The 23807-nt window shown below is 48.2% G+C and overlaps 1 protein-coding gene and 1 pseudogene across 1 annotated transcript in view; one reads left to right on the top strand and one right to left on the bottom strand.

Annotated features, from left to right (window-relative positions):
- PIGG (phosphatidylinositol glycan anchor biosynthesis class G (EMM blood group)) overlaps positions 1–23807 on the bottom strand; it is a 1567692-nt gene that overhangs the window by 528830 nt on the left and 1015055 nt on the right. The window lies entirely within an intron of this gene.
- LOC138511098 (serine/arginine-rich splicing factor 2-like) lies at positions 10152–10725 on the top strand (annotated as a pseudogene).

The following is a 23807-nucleotide window of genomic DNA, read 5'->3' as shown; positions in this document are numbered from 1 at the left end:
TCGTTAAGTCCAGTAACATCACTGTGTAGGGTGAAAATCATCTTTTGTTCCATTTTCAACAGTTTCTTTTCGCGTGCTGTGTTATTTGATCCTTTCAAAACCAGTAGAACCGTCCAGGTAAAATCTTCAACCTTTTGAAACACAAATATGAAGTGCTTAACAAGTGGAGCATTCTCAGTTCTGTTCTTCAGACAGTTCCGATGTTCCATTATGCGGGTTTTTACTTTTCTGATAGTCTTGCCAACATAGTGCAATTCACATAGTGCTCCACTTGTTAAACACTTCAACCTTTTCAAACACAAATATGAAGATTTTACCTGGACGGTTCTACTGGTTTTGAAAGGATCAAATAACACAGCACGCGAAAAGAAACTGTTGAAAATGGAACAAAAGATGATTTTCACCCCACACACAGTGATGTTACTGGACTTAACGAGTCGATTGATTGGCATAATATATAGCGGCCTTGTAAATATCGGTATACTCATTGCTACAATTTAATTACCAATTTTTTGATGTTAATGTTGGCAATTCTACCGGGAAACTCTAAGGTTTAGATTTCGTGCTCCTTTAGTTTTCCCAACATAGCTCTTGCTCATATTGATGTTCGTAGACCCTCTCGAGTCTTTGTTGTTCCCGCTACTGATTAAGGCACGTTTTACAGACTTGGTGGTGGCTGTACCTCTATCTTCTTCACTTTCTTTCCCTTCCACTCCCTGTTAAGATGTCCGCCGGGTATCACACACTCAAGGCACTCTTCTGAAGAGACACAAACATGATAATAGGACTAACTTGTGGTTTCCTTGACTACTAACCTGCATCGGCCGCATCGCGCTACTTGTGGATACTTTGTTTAGACCTTCAAAGGCGATACACCTTCCTGCCACTCACTCTCCCGTACTGGGTAAGTCACTTTGCCGATTGACGATCAGCACTATGCTGCCCTCACATCGATTCTTCTTCATTGACCATTGTTGCAATTTGATCGTATTTCCCCTTATCTGACTGCACTACTTTGTTATATTTACTGCATCTACAATGCGGATACCTGGGATTTGCCCCTGATGACCTCCCTGTGGTCTTAGAAAGGTAGGATGCCTCCGGGCGTTGATGGGGTTATGGGCGCACCCGACCTTTATCACTATCTCGGCTTTCACAGCAAGGTTTCCCTGCCCCGTGTTGTTCGGCCAACTTGTTAGTAAAACTTCGACTCCATGCTTCTCCTCCAGATGCACTGTGACATAGTGGATTGTTATCTTTAATATGCCGTGTCCGGATGTCCTTACACCGTTTGTACTCTGACACTATCTACATTGTTGTGTAGCACGTCCCGCTGAGCCACCTCTGTCGTGTCTATGACCCTTTTTATATGTGGGAATCACCAGCTATGGTTCCCCCTTCCAATGTTGACACGTTTTTATGCTTATTCGCATAGTGGGGGTCTTCTTTCACACTGTTCGCTGTTTTGTTTTCTGTACTACTAGGCTACGTAATAGCTGATACTTTGGGTATTATTTCCCTCTCTTCTTTAGGGCTGTGATTTTGACCACCCTATACCTACTAATGTTAGTAGAGAGCACCCACAGGCACACTATAAGGTAACTATCTTCCCTTATAAGTTGCCCGGTTCATATTTTGAACTTTCCAAAGTATATAACTATTTAATAGTTAACCTTTGATGTTTGCTGTTTTTTATTTCTTGCAGGTGCTATGATAATGTAGTGGCATTATTGTTGTTCATCACAATTGTCAAATAGGATATACTGTAATGTACTCCCTCCTGATGAATGTTCCACACCTTGCTCTCTAGGAACAGAAACATGTCGAGACGTATCTCTGAACTGTAAACAGAGATTATAATTTATGACACATTTATCCATATTTGGAAGGGTACCTTGTTATTTAGGTTGAAAAGTACCCTCAGTGGTCGTATTTTTGATGTAACACCACCTTCATCTGGCCTTCAGAGCCGGTTATGTATTTCCTATTGCTGCCTTCTACATGGGACTTGACAATGTCTGTATTTTTGATCTATTTATTTAATTGATGTTTTAACCTTGACGGACTGTTGATTATTAAAATTTGATATTGGCTTTTTTAACCTTTTTTGGTCCCTCCTAATGTTTTACTGAGAGTGTTTACACCACACACCTCTAGTACCTGCTTTACAACTTTGTCTCCCTATACGCATATCACTTTCCTCCCGGATATAGACAAAGTATACACTGCTAATTGTGATTAGTCAGTAGTATACCGGGTTTCCTCTCCTTGTAAATAGAGACTAAGGAGGGGACATCAAGAGTGATCTGTGGGAAGACAACGGGAGTGGGGAAGGTGGGTTGACACTCAATTGCACGGGTGGTTAATTCCTCTTCTCCTTTGCAGAAGAATATTCCTGCGAGCCAGACAAACTAGGCTGAGCGGGCCAGTCCAGTCAGTCATCTCGGCGCTACACGTCACGCTGGTGGAAACAGCGGCCCAGTTCCGGTGGACGCCCCCGTGGGAACCAGGTGAGCGTAATATCCTCTGACATATGTTAAAGGTATTTATATCGCGCGTTGTCACCAACGGAGTTGGTCCCCAGTGGCTCCTGTCGGATCTGTCAACAAGAAGGGGCGGGGGTGGGTTAGTCGCGAGAAGAGTGAGTAGGAGGGAGAGCGGTGGTGTGCTGTTGGCGGCTTCAGCTCGGTATACACAGTGCGCTTTGCTTTGGTGTAAATATTGGACCGGGGCGAGACCACGTGTACAGTTGGTGCTGTTTATGTGCTGTTAGTTTGTTGTTGATACAGTGTGGTGAAGAGTTCGTGGTTTGCTGTGTGAGAGTGGTTGTGTGCATTTTCAGTTGAGTTCGGTATGCAGAGATTTGAAGGTAGGGTTAGTAGGGTAAGAATCCCAGTGGATGGCATCTTCTTCATTTAATCGGTCCGTTAGGTAAATGGTTGGGTTGTTGGTTACCAGGGGTTCGTCGTTTTGTCTGGTATGTTGTGGATATCGATGGTGCCCCTTTGTTCTTGTGATGTATGGGGTTAGGGGGTTGGAGTCATCCCACTCTCTTATTGGGTGCTCCCGTCTTTTTTCCAGGTGTTTCGGAGGATTCTTTGTTTGCCTCAGTATTTCAGTGTTGTTGAGGTATCGAGGCTCTGTGGTTATCGCAAGATATGGTGTAAGATATAGGGATTCTTCTCTTACATAGTTTGTTCTGGTGATAACGGTGTTAAGCCGGGCGTTTCCTGCATTTGAGGCTTCTACTGGCTGCTGTTGGCTTTGTGTGTTGGTGTCCATTGTTGCGCCATCTTGCTCTCTTTCTCGTCGTCCCTTTCTCGGTCGGGGCTTTTTTGGTTCACGGTGCAGAGATAGCAGGGTAGGTGGTCCTCTGTCATGTATAGTGCAAGGACAGTATGGATGTTTCCTTTATTCTTGATATTCTTGGATGCTCTCGGATTCTGTCTGTCCTTTCTGTCGATGGGTCGGGTGTGTTTCCTGTGGGTGCCGTCAGGGGGATTTAGGGTGGTCAACGTTCGGCTGTCCGGTGGTTTAGGACTCAGTCGGGTAAGTGACGACAGATCTCAGGGTATAGGCAGGATTTAGGGACTTTGTTTCACCAGCGCAGATGATCAATAGTGGCATGCAATGCTTAACGCTTCAATTGGGGCCTGGATGGCCAGGGGAGGGCGCGTTTCGAGCTGTCTTGGGTGGTAGTTCGAATAGCTGGTTTCAGGACCCCTTGGTAGCTAGAGGTTTTAGGTCTAGGTTTTATGGAGTAATAATACAGTGCCCAGACCTGAGGTGACTGAGCAGCAGGAGAGGCCTGGCTTCAGGTTGTGGGATAGGGTATTGGTGTCTAGATTAAGGTAGGTATGATCGAAATCCTAGAGATTGATGTACTTTTAGAGATCAAAGAGCTGTCACAAGGCAGATCTTTACGGAAGCGAGTCAGGTTAATCTCAAGCTTTGTTATCCGGGTACCTCAGTGTGCGATGCATGCTAGCAGCTACAGTGCCATAGTAGTATGTAGCAGGTCAGCAGTTACAATACCATCGCAGTGTAGGGAAGGTAAGCAATTACAGTATGGAGCAGTCCCGCAATCACAGCACCATCACTGTGTGGCCCCCTCCTGATGTAAGTCAGGTCATTCCCAACAAATTCCCCAGTGTAATGAAATTTGGCGTGGGCTAGTGGCTACAGACTATGGTAATGTAGAGCGGGCTAGCAATTGCAATTCTATCAGGTGTGGAATGGGCCCGTAGTTACTGCACTATCATGGTGTGGACCCATCTGGTTGTGAATCAAGTTGATCTCAACGAGTTGAGTTCAAGATTAAACACAGCCAGACTTCAGAGTTCCATATAGTGAGAGAGAGAGGCCCACACCCAACAGAACAATTGAGTGGGATAGAGGGCCACGCCTAACAGAAAAATTGGGTACAATACCAAACAAAGCTACAGTTGAGACTCAATTAAACAATAGAGTACAGTACTAAACACAACTGGATTTGAGAGACAATTGAAAAATTCAGTACAATCCTAAAACACAGCTAGATTTGAGAGTCCTTGTTAGGCAGAAACCTGTGCAGTTCCCTTAGGGACCACTGCAAAAAGCTTAAGACTACAGGTGTTGGCAGTAAACCCAATTGGTAGCAGTCTGTACCACCCAGATTTACCTGGTAGCTGTGGCTGAGCAGCCAGACTTCTCTCAGGAAGAGTTAGACAGTATATAGAGTATACAAGATAGGTACCAAAATACAGTAGCACAAGCAAACACTGACCAAAGCTTTGGTATCAAGTATATAATTATTTATTTAAAGACACACTTAGAAACACTCTAGCAGTATTATTGTAAGCAAGTTCAAAAACACAGTCACTATTAATATATATACATCCCTTATTCCTTATTAGACAAGTCTTAGTTAACACCACTTATTTCCAGACAGAGGTACTCCAATAAGTTAAGAAAAAGGGAGGGAAAAGGCAGAAATTAGGAACAGCACACAACACAATACTTTAGAAGCACTCGGCAAGGCAGGAAAGTCAAAGTCTACTTGTGAGCAAAAAGTTCAGAGGCCAGGCTCCCTCTTGGAGAGAGTAGAACACCAATGCGCCCAAGATCACACAGTTTAAGAGGCTAGGAAAGTCTTGCAGAGAGTTTAAAAAGGAATCAGTTCAGCTCAAAAAAGTTCAGTTAGCCAGCCTAGGGCCAACCCAAGTGGTAAAATGAGGATTTACGAGACACCCCACACAGACTTTTGGCGAGGGAGGCCAGGCGGACACAGTACCTTGAAAGTGGAGAGAATCCTCCAGCGGGGGCAGTTGTTCCTGGCAGTGGATGCAAGTCGCGGCGTCGTCCAGAGGAAGAGAAGATCTCGACATGGAGGAAAGATGAAGGTCGTTGCACTGTCAGGGAAGAAACCAGCCGCGGAGTTCTCCGGTTAAAAGGTACTACCCTTTTATTCGCGGTAGTGGATAAACGTGGTATCCCGGTTGCCGGGGTGCTTGGCACAGGCAAGGCGGCCACGAGATGATCCGGGAAGGCGAAAAGGCGGGCAAACTGGTTATCTCCACCAGTCAAAGGAAGAAGACTCTTCGGGATGAAGATATCCTCTGTCGTTGGAAGAAGTGGTGAGTCGGTTCAGCAGGGCTCCACCGGTGGTGTCGTCGTTGCAGGTCGGCTCAGCTTCTTCCTCTTCGGATTCTTTGGTCCTGTGGCAACGTCTGAAGTCCCAGTCCCCAAAGCCCTGCTTCTATGCAGAAAACCCCCATTCATCAGTCCTAGCTGTCACTCAAACATGCTAAGTGGTGAGCCGGGTGGCTCACCACTGGGCCAATCACACAAGAGTGCCACTTGAGTTGCCGAGGCAACTCAGTCCGGGGTGCCTAAACCCCCCTCCCACACATCCTGTAGACCCAGACAGAGTGGCACCACTTTTGGAGGCTTCTGTGGAGAAGCCCGCCAAAAAGTGGAACCAAGGGCTCGACTTGGTTCGAGTTACAGAGGCGAACACAAACGCCATTTTAAAACCGAGTCCTGGCGAAAAGACCCAACCGGGGAATAAATATTAAATAAATAACCCGGCGGTATCTTTAACATTGCACCAAAAAGTGGTGTGTTTAAAATGAATGGGAAAATCCCATAGAAAATATTCCAGTGGAATATTTTGCGTGGTAACCACTGCCACCAGCCAGAAACTCGACGAGGGTGGACTGCACAGTGCTCCCTCGAAAAACAGACCCAGGGGCAATCTAATTACCCCTACCAGTACTTCCACAATATGATGGTTTGTACTGGTTCTGTTCTCAATTTAAGACTAGTAAAGTCAATGGTGACTTTACATGCCCTAGGAGACAGTAGTCAGTCCCAGGGTATGGAGGCTATGTTTGGGGGTCACTATGACACCCCTGTGTTACTGCACTGAGGGTGCTGTGTAACACTTACCAAAAACCACATGAAACCCTATGGAGTAAAAGACCCCATAGCCCATAAAACACATCACAAAGTCAAAGGATATCTCAAATCATGTCTAAGAGTGGGAGAAAAAGAGTCTCACACTTAGCAGGAGAAAAAAATAAACCCCAAAAATCCAGCAAAGCTGCTGAGGGACTCACTAGGTTTGGGAAATTAGTCTGAACAGAGAATTCTCCCTAACAGTCCTGTATAGTGGGAGAGAAGCCTACCCTTAACAGAACAATTGAGTACAGTACCAAGCACAGCTGGATTTGAGACAATAGAATAATTCAGTATAATCCTAAAACACAGCAAGATTTGAAAGTGTAGGAGAGAGGGAGGCAGTGGAAAATAATCGCAGTGCTTTAGATAGGTTTGCTCTACTCCCCACCCAGGCCACTCCTACCGTACTGGTCCTAGCAGTTGCTGGTTGACGGCTGGCCACTGGCTTCCCCTGCTGACACCTCCAGACACAATGCAGAGCCGCCGCTGTTAGAGTCACCCTTTGCCTGGGGCCCTTCACCCCAGGGACTGCCCGGGCAGTGGGCTGCCCTGGAATGGTCACTTATGACCTGGTGGGTTGGCCTATCAGGGGAGGTGGGAGGGCTCGGAAGGAGGGAGAGGAAGCAGAGCACACGTGGCTGCAGGCACGGCCTGGGGGCCTCAACGTTATGCAAAAAATTCAAAATCTGAGGCCCGGGAGGGTCTGGACAACACCAAGCTCACCTGATGAGCTGGGAAGCTAAAGTGGCGCTCAGGGGCTGGTGCAACGAAATGGTAACCGCAGATATGCCAAATATGTTGAACCCAAGGTCACTCCCTCCCACTTCCGTGCCAAGGTATCTTGCCGGTCTTTAGTAAGATGAGTTTCTTGCAGGAGAGCTATATATATTTCCTGGTGTCTCAAATATTAAATTTTCCGGTTTCTCTTAATGTAGCTGTTCAGCCCCCTGACATTGCAGGTTGCTATTTTAAGTTCCCCCATCCCCTCTAGTGGTTCTTGCTATCATTCTTCCCATGTTGCATTCACTATCCCACCCCTGTGAGTATCTGTAGGCCAACTCCACTCCAACTACCCCAACTCCCTTGCCGTCCCCTTCCCAACAATTTCCAACCTTTGACCAGCTCCAGAGCTCAGGCACCCCTGCATCTCACTCCTATCCCAGGCTTCCATGCTGGTATTCGGAGTGCAGCAGGAGGATACGTAACTGCTAGTATCCTAACCCATCAAAACTAGTATGGGGTATAGTGTGATTCGTTTTTGCACCGCCCTTGTTGGTTCGGCACCAGTGGTTCCTGCATTTAGCGGATTATGAGGTCAGCCAATATGACCTTTCAACATGTTCAATTGTCGGATCGTTCCTCGATAGCTACTGTGTGGCCTAAGCATGCGTCATCTAAACAATACAGGTTCATTTATTGCTCCCGCCTGGTCTTCCATCCCTCTTGGCATGTTCACTGTATCCATCTACGTATTCACCTCTTCCAGAGTCTCGAAGAAGACAGAGCAGTCTTTATATAGGACCTTCAGTTCGCCAGATACAACAGCATGTATTTGAGATTAGCTGCTCATAATCTCGTTTGACTGCTATGTAGTTCATCCTCTGTTTTTGCACCAAGGAAGTATAGTCACGGTAAGCCGTAATGGTCGCTGATGCTTGGCGGATCGTTCCTCGTTTGCGAAAGTATTCTAGGATATTCTCCCTATCTTTGCAATTTAGGAGCCGGGCTATTCTCGGCCGGGGTGGAGCCCCAGGTGGCGGCTTTCTTATCAGGGCCCTATGCGCCCTCTCAACTGTGAACCATTGGGTGAGTGCCCCAGCGCCTATTTCCTGCAACAGCATGTTTTCAATGAAGTCTGTCAGGCTTGGGCCTTCTTCCCCTTCCAGGAGCCATAAAATTTGTACGTTGTTTCTCGTTCCGCCTCCTCTGCTCTGCTTTCGAGAATCTGTACTTGCTACTGTAGTATGGAAACTTCCTGGGAGTTCTCCTTACAACTGCTCATGTTCGCCAGTACCTCCTTCTCTAGCACCCCTGTGCGCTCTGCTAATGCCCTGACATCCTGTCTCAAAAGCTTCACATCAATGCTGATCGCATCGATTTTAAATCCCGGTGCCGACGTCAGCGCAGCAATGACCTCTAGAATATGGTGGTCTCCTCTAACAGAAGCCTCCTCACCGCGTGTCTCCCGTGCTGTTGCCATCGCACTGTCTGCTGTTTGTGCAGGTTTGGTAAATGTGTCCATCGAGGTCTGTTTCCCCTTGCTCTTATTAGACTTGGATTCCATTGCTGCGCCAATCTGCACTGTGGCGCCTTTCTTCTGTCAGGACCAACGTGGTAACGTTCCTTGTCTGTTGGGGTATTATTGTCTGGTTGGTTCTTCTTTCCGTTGCTCTTCACAGTAAGCGATTTGAATATGTCCTGCAGAGACTGCGACTCGTTATTAACCCACTGTTTTCTTCCGGTGTCTCCACCAAGTTCACGCAGTGACTGGGATCCACTCTCCTGCCTTATATCACTGCATCAGTGTCTTGGGAGCGCTTTGGTGGGTGCACCCTGGTGTCTGCCAGCAGTGTTCCTGTCTTATTGGAACCGGAACGCACTCCCTGTATCGTTAAGAGAGGAACCTTTTTTCTTTCTATTCCGAAAGATGGTTAAACTATGGTTCCATGAGAAAGACCTCAACCTGGCTATTTTATAGCCTGAGTGGCAGCTAGAATAACTTGATTTACCTTCATCTCCTGCTGTACATATACTACATCTGCCCAATTTTGCAATGTTACCTGTTGTACATTTGTACATTTTTGTATGCAACCTTATGTATCACTTATTGTATTCTAATTTTGTTTATGTAACCTGTAAGAATAGCGCCCAGATGCCCCCAGGCCTGGCCACGCTCTACAAATAAGTAAACCAAACCATTAATCTGTTGATACGCTCTCTTTCACTCACTCCCCCAGGGCCCTCTGTTAGGTCTGTTACAGTGTCTGCTGCCAGTTCCAAAATATCCTGGGGAATGCCACGTTGTGTCCGGTGCTTCCCTCGGTTATCTCACCATGACTGAGCTGCTGTGGATCTGAATATATACTCCTCGGCGCACTTTCTGATAAACCGTCGCCAGTAGACCAGTCGGGGCTCCCTGAAAGCTTACAATAAAGAAACTAATAATTTTTACAAATCTTTGTTCTCTTCAAAAAAAACTTATTTGTTCAATGAAGATGGTATATGTACTACTAAAACTGTTTACTATAATCACTTCATGTTAAATGTTTTCTGGAACAATGTATAGAATGAGTATCTCAAACTCCTTAAGTTATTGATCTGTTCTGTACAGATAATTCGACAGTGTGCAGGGGACGGGAGTTCCCAAAAACCTTTTTTTGGGAACAACCACTTTTTTCCATATACGTATCCGACCTATATGCCAAGGATCGAGCCTTTCTCTCCCCGCACCTTAAATATCTCTTAACATCTTACTTTCATTATTACCTTATTACTAAATATTAAACATAGATGTGCCTACAGGTTCCATACACCTCCCTGAAAGCTGTACCAACGTCGCCCGCTTAAACGCTTGGACCACCCAGCTCTTTGTTCACCTAGATTGCTGCAACCGCTTCCGGCTCTGGTCATCCATTTTTATCATCAGTTGCCCGTGAAGAGCTAGGGCCTTAACCGAGTTGATTAGTTTGTGTCCCGCCCGATTCCCGGAGATGAGTTACGGTCGGCCTCCGCCTGACGTGAGGTCGACAATCTCACCTACAGGACGTCACCCGAAACGACCGGAGAGTCGCGGCTTCACTTTCGTGTGGTTCCACGACAAACGTGACGCAGAGGATGCGATGGACGCCATGGATGGAGCTGTACTAGACAGACGTGACAGACGTGAACTGCGCGTGCTGATGGCGCGCTATGGAAGACCCTTAGAGTCATCACAGTCGATGTGGCCAGCCGCCACGAAGATATGGAGGCAGTGGAGGAAGTTACGGACGTAGGAGTCACCAGACATCGACGCACCAGATCCCGCAGCAGAAGTCGTTCCGGTCCCGCAGCAGAAGCCGTTACAGCCGCTCCAAGTCAAGATCCCGCACATGTTCCAGATCCCGTTCCACCTCAAAGTCCCGGTCCGTCCGACGGTGCAAGTCGAAGTCTTGCAAGGTGTCTAGCTCTCGCTTGAGATCCTGCTCCAGGGTCTCACCCCCGCCGTGCAAAAAAGACTCAAAGTCCAGATTGCGTTCCCCGAGCGCACCAAAGCTGCCCGAAGAGGAGGGAGCAGTTTCTCCGTAGCAGCATGATCAGCCAATGAAAGCCACATGCTAGTTGGACGCCTTCTAATAACCATCACTGGATCTTTTAGTCCATTCTGAAGTCCACTGGCACAAGTAACCGGCTGTTGAAAAGGTGGTTATGTGTAACGTTTTGTTGACGGTTCTTTTAACATTTATACGAGTTTAAAAAAAAAATGCGCCTCACGTGGCAGATGAACAAGTTACTCTCTTACCTGGTAACGTTCTTTCGATGGGATGGTCCGACGACGTATTCCAGATCTATGACAGTAATCACCACAGCTGTGCTGCTTCGGAAAATCTTCGGCGTCTGCGTCCCGCGTCGATGATATCGATACGCCGGCCTTGAGGACCTCCTTGGACGGCCGACGTCACTGGATGTTATAAGTAGAACGCACGAAGCCCGTAGTCTCAGTTGTAGTTTTTTCCCCCGAGAACGTGTGCCACCAGTCTTCTGCCAGTCAGACACACAAAGCCTTGCGGAAACGCAAGCTGCAATCGCATAAGAAATTCTGTAGCGGGGAAGGTAGGGAGGGAGACATATGGAATACGTCGTCAGACCATCCCATAGAAAGAAAGTTACCAGGTAAGAGTAACTTGTTCTTCGAGGAGATTGGGTCCTCCAACGTATTCCATATCTATGACAGACTCCCAAAGCAGTACCAATGCAGGGAGGTGGGAAAAGAATTTAGAAAACTGAAATTTAGCATGCCCAATCAAATTGCGGAGTAAAGGACCGCCTTGCCAAAGGCCAGATCCTGCCCCCAGATGGAATCGAGGGAATAATGACGTACAAAAAGTATGTACCGAAGCCCAGGTGGCTGCATCACAGATGTTGCGGATAGGAACACCCCTCTGCAGGGCAGTAGAGGCAGCCATACCCCTGGTAGAATGGGCCCGTAAGCCGACCGGTGGGTCCTTACCCGCCAAGCGGTAACACTCAGTTAGCCAAAATAATCCAGCGAGACAAAGTCTGTTTCATCACAGCCTGTCCCAAACGATTTCCAGCGTAACCAATAAAGAGCTGCTCGTCCACTCTGACCCGGGAAATGCGTGAAATATAAAAGCTTAACGCTCTCCTAGGATCAAGCCCGTGGAGCCTCTCCTCTTCCTTACCAGGATGTGGAGGAGGATAAAATGCCGGAAGAACAACCTTCTGGCCTAAATGAAATTCCGACACCACCTTCGGAAGAAAAGAAGGACGAACGAAACACAGTGAAGGATGGCTTCACTGAAAGTGCCTGTAACTCACTCACTCTGCGAGCGGAAGTGACCGCAACTAAAAATACAGTTTTCAAAGTTAACAGTCTCAAAGGGCATGAATGCAAAGTCTCAAACGGAGCACCCATCAGAAACTTGAGAACAAGGTTCAAATCCCAACCGGGCACCAGGAAAGGTGACGGAGGGAACACATTAGTGAGCCCTTTCAGAAACTGAGAAATTAAAGGAATTTTAAAATAAGAACACACTTCAGACGAGCGCTTAAATATGGACAGCGCCGCCAGGTAACCTTTAATGGTACCTAATTGAAGGACCCTGTGGGCCAAAGAAAGCAAAAAAGACAACCATGGGAATGTCACATGCAAAAGGATCCACATTCTTAACCCTGCACCAGTCACAGAACTTTCTCCAACGGCAACGGTACAGGGACTTTGTTGCGGGCCTTCTGGCCGAAAGCAACACCTCCATCACGTCTTCAGGGAGGTCCCAATCCTTATACCTCAACCTTTCAGAAACCAAGCGTGAAGGTTGAGGGACCTGACCTCTGGATGGAGGACCTGACCCCCCTCCCGTGAGAGCAGATCGTCTCGGTAGGGAAGACGACATGGAGGGCAGATGGACAAGTCGAGAAGGTCCGGGTACCACGTCCTCCGGGCCCACGCCGGAGCAATGAGGATCATCCGGGAAACGAACCTCCGCAGTACTTGCGGGATGACGGGGACTGGAGGAAACGCGTACAGCAGTGTGAATGACCACTCCACCACGAACGCGTCTCCTAAGGCTCCGTTTGGAGGAAATTCCCGCGAGCAGAACCTCTCGCACTTCCGGTTGACACTGGGGGCGAAGAGATCCACTTGAGGGGTCCCCCAAAGGGTGAAGATCTCCAGGAGAATCTCCTGAGCCAACTCCCACTCGTGAGAGGTCGCGCTCTCCTGCTCAGAGCGTCCGCTGTCTCGTTTTCGTCTCCTGCCAGATGAACTGCTGAGATCGAAACTTCCTGCTGGATTGCCCAGAACCAGAGCTGCATCGCCTCCCTGCACAGAGGAAGTGACCCTGCCCCCCCCTTTTTGTTGAGGTAGTGCATGGCCACCGTGTTGTCCGTCAGGATCAGGAGATTCTTTCCTCGCACAGTCGGCAGAAAAGCCTTCAGGGCTAGCCTGACGGTCCTCAGCTCCAACAGATTGATATGGAGCCTGGACTCCGACGGAGACCAACGACCGCTGACTATCAGCTCGTTGGCATGAGCTCCCCATCCCATGAGGGATGCCACCGTCACGATCGTCACCTCCGGCCAGGGCAGCCAAAATGGAGCCCCCATCATCAGATTGCCTTCGTCGTCCCACCACAGAAGGTCCTGGGCGACCGAAGATGGCACCTGAACAGGGTCCGACATCCTGCCGGAGGACAGACCACTGGAGCTTGAGTGCCCATTGCAAAGTTCTCATCCGAAACCTGGCCTCTGGCACCATTAGAATACAGGATGCCATGAGGCCGAGCAATCTCAAGAACTCGAACGCAGGGAGAGTCTGGGCAAGCTGAAACCACTACACCATCTGCTGAATGTGAAGAGCCCTCACCTGGGGAGGAAAACACTGCCCCAGGGACGTGTCGAGCACCGCTCCGATGTACTGGAGCCTCTGAGTAGGTGTCAAATGGGACTTCTTTTAGTTGAGCGATAAGCCCAACTTGTGTAGGGAGTGGCAGGTGACGGACAGATGATCCAGGACTTGCTTGGGAGAGCGCGCCCTGATCAACCAATCGTCCAGGTAGGGGTAGACGTGAATCCCCCTTTTCCTAAGGTGCGCTGCCACCACTACCATGAGCTTGGTGAAGACCCTCGGGCGGAGGTCAATCCGAACGGCAGGACCCGAAACTGAAAGTGCGAGTCGCCAAACGCAAACCGCAGGTACTTCTTGAGCTTTGGATGGACCGGCACATGAAAATAAGCATCCTTCAGGTCGAGAGACACCAACCAGTCCTGAAGTTGAAGGGCCTGGAGGACTTGAGAGAGAGGAACCATCTTAAACTTGTCCTTCCTGAGGAGTTTGTTCAAACCGCGCAAGTCCATGATGGGTCTCAATCCCCCGTCTTTCTTGGGAATCAAAAAATAAGGGGAATACCATCCCTTGTTCCTCTCCACTACAGGCACCAGTTCTATGGCGCCTTTCTCCAGCAGGGATTGAATTTCCTGCGCAACGAGCGGATCCGGACTCTTCAAAGAGAGATTCCCCGGTGGATTGTCTTGAGGCCTCTGCCGGAAAGGAAGACAGTAGCCGTGGGTTATGATCTCCAGAACCCACACATCTGAAGTAATGGCGCGCCACTCTGCAAGATGTTGCGCCAGCCTTCCCCCAACCGGCGAACCATGGGACATGGCCTCATGACTGAGCTGAAGCGGCTGCGGCATTGCCTGAGGGCAAAGAGGCAACAGCCCGAGCGGCCTTGGCACCTCGATTACCTTCTTTTCCACCTCTGGCACTCCTACGGTGGCACCTTTGACTGGCAGCTCCTCTCGCTTTATCAAAGGATGAGTAATAACGAAAGGAACCTCCCCCTCCATTGCTGTCCCCTAGGACGAAAAGGCGGAGGTTGTCGAACTGCAGCACCCAACGACTTTGCTGCAGCTTTGGGGGTCTGCAACCTCTCAAGGCTCTCATCAGCCTTGCTGCCAGAAAGATGTTCCCCGTCAAAGGGCATGTTGAGGAGCCGGGCCTGCACATCAGGAGCAAACCCCGACTTCCACAAACACGCAAACCTGCGTAACACGGTGCTCGCCGCCATGGACCGGCTGACGCAATCTACCATGTCCAAACCCGACTGAACGGCCTCACACATAGCATCCTTGCCATTCTGAACCATGGCAAGGAAACCATCCCGTTCATCCCCTTCGGGAATATGTTCAGCCGCCAAGGAAACAGTTCCACAGTGTGTGCGTGAAACGAGACAAGGCACAAATGGAGTTGGCCGCCTGAAGCGCCATACCCCCTGCAGAAAACACTTTCTTCGCCCAGCCGTCAAAACGCTTGTCGTCCCTATCAGGAGAGATGGTAGGGTACCACGCCTGCTTAGCCGGGGCCGTAGCCACCTGCACCACCAAACTCCCCGGAGTAGGGTGCTTGGACAAGTAGCAGGGGGTCACTACTGGCTGGGTGGTATTTTTGCGGCAAAGACTTGCTCACTGCCGGGAGACTCTCCGGAGCAGTCCAAGCCGCCACCACCCTTCTTTGCAGAGCCATATAGAAAGGCAGTACCGGGTCAGTTGGTGGACCAATGTCGAGGATATCCGTAAGGTCATCCTGAACAAACTCCCCTGGGGGAGCAGACCATCCTAAGTACTCAGTGACCCGTGACATAAGCGCCGGTACGAAGAATCGGCATGAGTGCCAGGCTCAGGCCTACAAAACTCCACCTCCGGAGAGGTGTCCAGCCCACTAGCATCATGTAGGGACTGCCTCAGGTCTTCAAACTGGCTATGGGCCGAGGGAATCTCGCCAGGCACCGTGTCAGGCACCATGCCATCATCAGAGCCTTCATCCACCTCTGAAATGAATTCCAGATGGTGGTAAGAAGGCACAGAACTGGAACCAAAGCCATGCTTGACCTTGGCCAGAGCCTTTCTAGGAGGTTCCCCTGAGCCACGGGGTACCCCCGTCGACACAGCCCCGAAAGGCGTCGAGTGAATCGGCGCCGACGTTGAGAGAATCGGTATCGACGACAGACGCGGCGCGACAGCATCGACACAGGACTCTAGGGCAGAGCCCCGAGCGTGTCCCTCGACATCCTGGGTGCCAACAGCGTCGACTTCCTCGGAGGCGGAGCCTCAAGAGAGTCCATCGACGACCTCTGCGCCACAGGCGTCGATGTCTTCCTTGAAGACTTCACAGGCTCATTCGGTCTCGAGCGCGTCGAGGACCGGCACCTGGACCGGGCATGCCGAGAACGATTCCTTTCCTTGTCCGAGCAGGACCTTTCCCGCGAATCGTGACGACCACCCGAGCCCGAAGGCGTACGTGCGGTGTCTCTCGGCTGATCACGACCGACCCCACTCGGAGGGGCGGACGGACCAGTGCCCTGTGATTCGAGAATCGCCAACATCTTCTTCCCGAAGGAAGCCCATTCCTCCGGCGTTGCATGCTTGGCGGGGTAAGCGACCCGCCGACAGGTGGAGTCATCGGATGAGGCGACCGATGACGGCACTTCTGTGAGTGCATCAAAGGGGCAGAGGAGTGGCGAGACCGACTCCGGGACCGAGACCCACTGGACTTCCGACGATGACGCGGAGTCGCCTCTCGAATCATCCGTCGAAAGCCCCGCAGACCTCGACTTCTGGGGCTTGAACACCTTACCTACCAACAACTTCTTCTTGCGCTCCCGCAAGGCTTTGGACGTGAGCGACTGGCAGTCAACACAGTCATCCATGTCATGGGCCTCCCCGAGGCACCAGAGGCAGGCATTATGCGAGTCCGTCACCGACATTTTGGACCCACAGTCCCCGCATTTCTTAAATCCCAGACGCAGGGGTTGAAGACGAGGTAGACACCTTCACGAAGAATAACTTCACAAACTAACAGGTTCGAAGAACCGAGATGAACAACAGAAACTCAAAAGAGTCGAGGCGTACCGAGATTCACGAAGCGAACACTTTCACAGAAAAAACTGAACTGAGGCTACGGGCGTTGTGTGTCCTACATATAACATCCAGTGACGTTGGCCGTCGGAGGAGGTCCTTGAGGGCGGCTTATGGACGTCATCGACGCAGGACGCAGCCGCCGAAGATTTTCCGAAGAAGCACAGCTGTGGTGATTACTGTCATAGATATGGAATACATTGGAGGACCCAATCCCCTCAAAAATGCTTTTCATGTGCCATTGTTGCTATTATTCCAATTTCTTGTAATTTAGTGAAGTAAACGACTACAGATATCTCAATTGGCTTGGATATTTGAGGTAAAATTCAATTTTGTTTATACACTGAGTTCTAGTAGAATGGTTGGTGGAAAATGGACGTAAACTGAGAAGCCCAAATGTAATTGGCAGTTTCCCTTTTCCATATTTAAAAATTAAATTGGGTTTAGTTTCAATCCAGCGGAATGAGCTTACTGTATAAAACGAGTCAAGCTTTTGCAGGCGATTGTGGGCCCGTGTCTAATCTCTTCTGTTGTGTATTTTTGTGCACTAGGTGCAGTTGTGTAGCAGTTGAGTAATGCTGGTTAGCTGTTAAGGTGGTGTGTTGCAGTGCAGAGTGCTTGGCTGTTTCCTGCGTTCTCCTGGTTGCTCCTGTTAAAAGATGCATTGGCGTGCAGAAACAAAATGGCCGTCCTGCTAATTCCTCCCCCCCCCCCGACACCGACTGCACTTCGTCACACCCAGCCCTAAATAATAACGGAGCATACAGTGAGCATCTCTAGCTGATGAATGCACACATATATTTTTTCCCCTGGGATGGCAAAACTAAAGTGTAAACTTGCTTGTATCGAAGTAATGTTATGGCAAGTGTTTTCATTCCCTTTTTGTAAGTATCCTTGCTTAAAAATATTCTGTACTAAGACCACTTTCTGTAGTAATTAAAGATTATTTTGGTGTTAACGTTCTTCTCAATTTTAATGTCAACTTTATTTTTTAATTGCTTGTGGACCTTAATATTAAGTGTCAATGTCTAGTCACGTTTCCACGTGTCTAAGATTTGTACATAAAGTGGAAGATATGTCCTACAGACTGGACATCTTTCTGATGTACGTTGTTAATTGTGATGGGGAAACAGTAGCGACCAGCATTGCGGGGAAAAACAGCAGTGAAGAGGACAAGTCAATTGTCCCACAAGATACCAAAATACTAAGTATAAGAGTCAACAGTGGAAAAACTACATATCCCAGAATGCCCCACCAGCCAACTACTAGGCAAAATAGAAGGGACACAAGTGAACAAAGACCCAATCTACATATCGCAGAATGCCCCAGCTGATGCATGTTCAACATAAAAGCCTAAAAGGGTTAAAGAAATGAGATGGGGAAGACGGAAAACCACGTTTCCATATAACGAGGAACGCTTGCAGGCAGGAGTTAAAAATAAGGCAGGCTATGCGAGGGTTAAGCAGGGAGGCGGAGAATTAGCCTCAGGGATGAGAAACACATGGCTGGGAACGCCCGATGTTAATTGCTGGGGAGGAGGGTCACGGGAGTTAAAAACAGGTGAAAACAACTCAACCTCTCTCTCGCCTTGCAGGAGTGGAAGGAGGCTGACGGAGTGAAGTCGGACTGGTATGAGGCCAGTTCCCCATATCGGTGGGCAGATTAGAAGGAAACGAAAAACACACCGAAGTGCCCCATACCTGGTTTGCAGACCGAATGCTCAGCGGATGAAGGCTCCTGAGTAAAAGGAGATTCCAGTGTGAAAACAGACACTGGACGTTTTGTTTGTTTAAGTAATTCCAAGCCTGAGGCCAGCAAGGAACGACTGCATCCTGGAGAGCCATCAGCAAGCCGGGGAAAGGTTATGAAACAAGCACTGGAGTAGAAGGCGTGCGGAGAAAACGCTCTAATCAAGTACGAAGTACGTTCGGCTTCGAGGAGGTTTTCCATACATATTATTAAGGTTCGAATTGCATTTTTTTTTTTTTAAGGAAAGGCTTTATGGACTGCATTTAAGTTGAAACACGGCTCGCTCTTGTTGGCCCTTGACGAACGTTTGAAATCATGGAGAAAGTCCTATGTTACTGATTCTGCCTTATGAAATATGTGACATTTAACTGAGCGTCGTGAAGACTGCCGGCATTAAATAAATATCTGTTACCACTCCTTTCTGTCTCTGGCTCACTACTTAACAATAATAAAAAAGGTGATACTGAATATATAGTCCTCCTGGTTCGAGGCAATCTTACTGCCTGGGGACCTTGTCTTCCACAGGATGTGCTTGCTCTCCATGCCCGCCTCCGGGGCCTGCGCCTCTACCCAGGGGTGTCTGTACCGTCTAGTCCATCCACCACCACTCATCCCCCAATACTTGTGCTCACCTTGTTGTCTGGGTGCCGCAGGCCTTCTTTCAGGTGCTAGTGGTGCTGTGGGTATTTGCTAATCCCATGCTGCTGCACTACCCCCGGGACACTGTGCTGCCGCAGTGTGTTGCACTATATCTGTGGCTGCAATTTGCTCCTCTGCAGCCTTGTAGCCATTGTAGGTGTTTGGTCCCTTGCCGGTGCCAGCCCAATCCTTCCGAAATTGCCTGCCCCCCCCCCCCTGTCGGCCTTCATGGTTCACCTGCTCGTTAGCCTATCTTCTTGCATGCAAGGCTGTGCTGGTCCAGCACTAGGGAATATCACAGCTTACTTGACTGTGGTATTTTAGGCCCTCTTCTACTTCATGGGCCGGGCTGCTATGAATTTCCTATGGTTGCAGCCGAAGTGAACATTCGTTTGTTGCAGTTCTTTTGTTCGGGTTGGTTCCTGATGTTAACCGACCTATGGCTTTAGTGCCCACACCATGTGCGAGTGTTTTTTTTGTAATCAAGCTTCTGTTGAAATTGACCTGTGGATAGTGCTTTTGTATCCCGCATGATCTTCCCCCTACGGCAATCCCACAGCGATTTCTGTCAGCCATGCTACTTAACATATTGCTAGCCTATGCAAGAATACACTATAGCTTCATTTTTCATCATGTTGCTATATTATGAAAATGTAGATATAAACGCATGTCCCCGTCATGCTCTCCATACTTCACTCATTATTCTCATTTTTATCTGGTCCAGTAATTCCCCTTAAAACCTTGTTTTCCCATCATTCTGCATGTCATGTATTAAGCATGTACACTTCCATTTGAGCATACATGGGTTTTTGACAGACAGCAAACAGCTGCTGAGTTACGTGCTGCTCTACCAGATCTAGCGAACACCATGGCAATGCCTGTAGTTTATTTTTAGCACAGGCTGCATTCCTTTTGGCACAGAGCCTGCTTCTGTCGTGCGTTAAGAAAAACTAAATAGAATTTCACATTTTACAATTGTATTCAGCTAATGGTTATTTGCACCTTATATTTAAATAACTGTCTTCTCTTAATGCCCGCCCGTGAATGTGTGTGTGTGTGATTATATTTGCATGAACAAAAAGCCTTCTCAATGCTCTAGTATCTAGAAACAATCAAAAGAATTCTTGCTTAATTCTAAAGCACTTGGGATTGAAGGAAGGTGCTAGCTCCTTGCCAACAGATTACAGAGCTTAAAACACCAGGGGGGAAACAAGAAGACGAGAAAGCAAGGAAAGCAATGAACCATAAACACTTTTCCAATTACCCTAATGTGTAACAAAGGTTATGTTCCTGGAAATGAGTTCCGATGGGCTAGAGAGTGATTTGTACATTTAGGCATTCATGCATCTATGGATATCACTCATATGCTGGAGAATAACGTACGTCAAACTCAGGGACATGATTTCAGACTGTAAAAGATGGCCTAGAATCAACCTTACAATATGGGGGAAAATTGGCACGATTAAGATGACCATGCTTCCTAAGATTATATATCTGTTCAGTATGTTGCGCAGACTTGTTGGAAGAAATTAAGACGGTATATAGAGAATTTTTATGGGGGATTGGTGTTCACCCAAAAATGTCAATGTCAATTAATCTGTGCTCAGTGGAGGGGGGGTGGGGGGGGGTTTGGCTTTCCATATCTGAGGAAATATCACACTGCTTTCTCATTGAGGAATCTACATTACTGGGTTAATGACGATTTTGAGTCAGCCCCTACGTGGGTAGTGTAAGGGAGGCATGTTATCACAAATATGACACTGACACAAAAGGTACAATTTGTAAAAACGTTTATTCAATTTTTGGGGTTTGGAAGAACTCCTACTTTGCCCAATAGCTAGGTTGGGAGTAGTTTCTACAATCAAATAATAAATAAAACAGTCGTAGTTGAGTCAGTCAGATCAAAGAGGGCTATAATAACAAAAACCTGTGCCTGCCCTTGCTCTTGTACAAAAAGTGCAAAAAGGAGAATATGCATGCAAAGGAAAATCAGTTAGAAAATAAAGAATGTGTGGCTTAGTCAGCTCTCCTCCCCACGATGGTCAGCAAGGAGTAAGGTGATCCCCATAGAGCTGATCACACACTGGCTCAGGTTCTCAAAACACAATTCACCAAAAAGTTCACACCGGTCTCCCTCAGTCGGGCTCAGGCCGTTCAAAGCTGCCTCCCTCAGACCTTTCAAACACAACACTTGCAGGGATTCCCTTCCACAAGCTTAATTCACATCCTTTAGGTCTCCCTCAGTTGGACACTGACCTTTTCCGGATGTTGTAGACTTTTGAATTAATGTGGCTTTTACTATAGACCTCCGGAGGACCACTTCGGCTTTCCTTTCAGCTCACACACTTGTGTTATTTGCTGCAATGTCTCCTGGTCTGTGTAGTTCAATGTCACAAGCACAAAAGTTAAACGTTCACCTTTTTACTCCCGTCCTTTCTGCCAGGGTTAATTTTGATCACTTTGCTCTTTATAGTTCATTCACTTTATCGCTTCATAACAAAAACATTTCACCCTTCACAGAGACTTTCGAGTGGACAACTTCCTTTCGCCGGACCACTCTGCTACTTGGTATCACTAGTTTAACAGCTGTCAGTTATTCAAAGTTCATCACAGGTCTGCTTTCCTTTGCGTCTCATCCACCCATGTGCAGCCTGAAACTGTGCGATACACTTGTGCAACTTCAATCTTTCTTTAACACACACCGGTTGTTCATGTTGCTTGCCAACTCACTGGCTGTGTGCATTACTTGTTTTTGCAGTTTGTAATTCGCAAGTCAAGGATAATATCACCTGCTTGGCCTCGCCTCCTCAACTCTACCGTTCGCCTGGGAGGGTCACTGGCGTCCTTGATACACAATGCAGTCTTCTTGTCTGGGATTTCTCACTGTTTCTCATGTGAGAAATCCTGGTATCTCACAATTTCTCACCTATACAACACCACCATCCGAAATGTCAATAACAAACTAGCACCACAGAAGGCTCGTAAAGCCAAACCTGTCGCCCAGCCACCTGAACACCTGGTTCAGCCTACAATTGAGGACAGTCCGGAAAAAACAAAAGAGCAGCAGAAAAAAACTGGAGAAACGACCCCACGGTTCCTAACAAAGAAAACTTCCTAGAATCCTCTACCTTATACAAATCTGCTATTTTCTTAGCCAAATCTCACTCCTACAACAACCACATCCAGAATGCCAAATCCAACACTAAGGAACTATTCAGCATTCTTAGAGAGCTGGAATCACCAACACAACTGTCACGCTCCCTGGTCTCCACTGGGGCGTAGCACGTAGCCATACGAATGATGTCTGCACTGGCGTAGCTCTGGTGGTATGATGATGTCCTCTCCCCTGTTATCACCCCAGGAGGCGTTTGTCTGCAATATTGAAACAATATATTAGCTTTTTGGGTGGGGGGCTGGATTGGTCACCTCCTTCAACCTCCTAAGGTCCAACTCCTCTTCTGGCTCACCTTTGAGTTTTGTGAGGTTGGCTCTCCGTCCTGCTTGACTTTCAGCAGGGGCGCTGTAAGTTCCATCTTTCCCCGGACTCAGTTACTTCACTGGTCCAGAGCTGTTGCTGTGTCTGGAATATCTGGATTAAGCAGGTAAGTCTCTATGCCAATGGACGCTTGGTATAGGTGCTCAATGTATTTCCTAAGGTTTAAATGTGTTTTGTTTTTCTTGCAGGTGCGGATTCGTATGGAGGTTTGGATGAAGATTTGACTCTCCTGGGCAGGCTATCTCCAGGTGAGTATTAGCGCGGGTGAGTGGTGCTGGATGGCTGAATAATTGTTCATTTTTGTTTTGTGCGCGACTAACCTGCTGTTTTCTGTTCTTTCTATGCAGGCTCGGCCCCAGGATGATGGATGGAAGAACCGCTTCGACGTATTCCGGAGGAATGCAGATGCGCGGCTGAGTATTGGAGGCCTGTGCAGATGCCCTCTTCCAAACAAGGACGGTGATCCGAAGATCAGCTGAAGGCGAGACCGGTGGATGAGAATTGCAGGTAAGGCCTTTGTCGCTGTAATAACTCCGGTTCTTCTCTTTCTTCTTTCAGGCACCGATGGATGGAAATCTCAGAACGGGCGTGGCTGTAGAAGCTCGGGGACAGAGCAGACACGTTGAGCGTTACGCTGCAGGAGTGCAGAATAACGCAAAGCGTGTTCTGCCTGCAGGGCGTGGCTTAAATAGCCTTGCAAGTAGTTCCAGGCAAATAGTCCCCTACCACACCCAGCCTTTCAGGTAAAGTAGTCCCTCGGTCACGCCCTGGATATGCAGAAAGGCTCAGCCTCATTAGGCCGAGTAAGTAGTCCATATGGTTCAAACCATCTTATGAGCCTGGCGCCAACGGCGCCAGGACTGAGTCCAGGAGTTTCTGGGACTCTCCTTTGGGGCTTGATAAGCCCTATTGGGTGTCAATGAATGGGGTGGGCCCATCAGTTCCAGGGGTTTTTGGAGCACGCACCATGACAACAACCTCCAGATACCTGCATCAAGGACACCACTTGGTACCAAAACATTCAAAAAGCACTATCAGACAAGACTGAGCTCATACAAAAGAGAATTGAAACGAAAAAAGCTAACCCATCTCAAAATCTTGCTCACTCATCAGCGACCCCACCCCTTCCCCAACCTATCCTATTCAAATTCTCCCCACTCAGTGTCAAGGAAGTAGAAGAAATAATACTAAGCCTCAAACCATCTAGATGTATGGGCGACATCTGTCCTGCTCCCATCATAAAAGAAACAGCGAAGGAGATTGCCCCATTCATTACCTCACTGATCAATGCCTCCTTCAAGGCCAATGAAATCCCTACTAACCTGAAGGACACTTGGATCATGCCACTCCT

Source organism: Ambystoma mexicanum, chromosome 6p, assembly GCF_040938575.1.
Source record: "Ambystoma mexicanum isolate Mex_15411 chromosome 6p, UKY_AmexF1_1, whole genome shotgun sequence".
Taxonomy (NCBI): domain Eukaryota; kingdom Metazoa; phylum Chordata; class Amphibia; order Caudata; family Ambystomatidae; genus Ambystoma; species Ambystoma mexicanum.
Note: the sequence above shows the minus strand (reverse complement) of the source record. Positions and strands in the feature narration are given on the sequence as shown.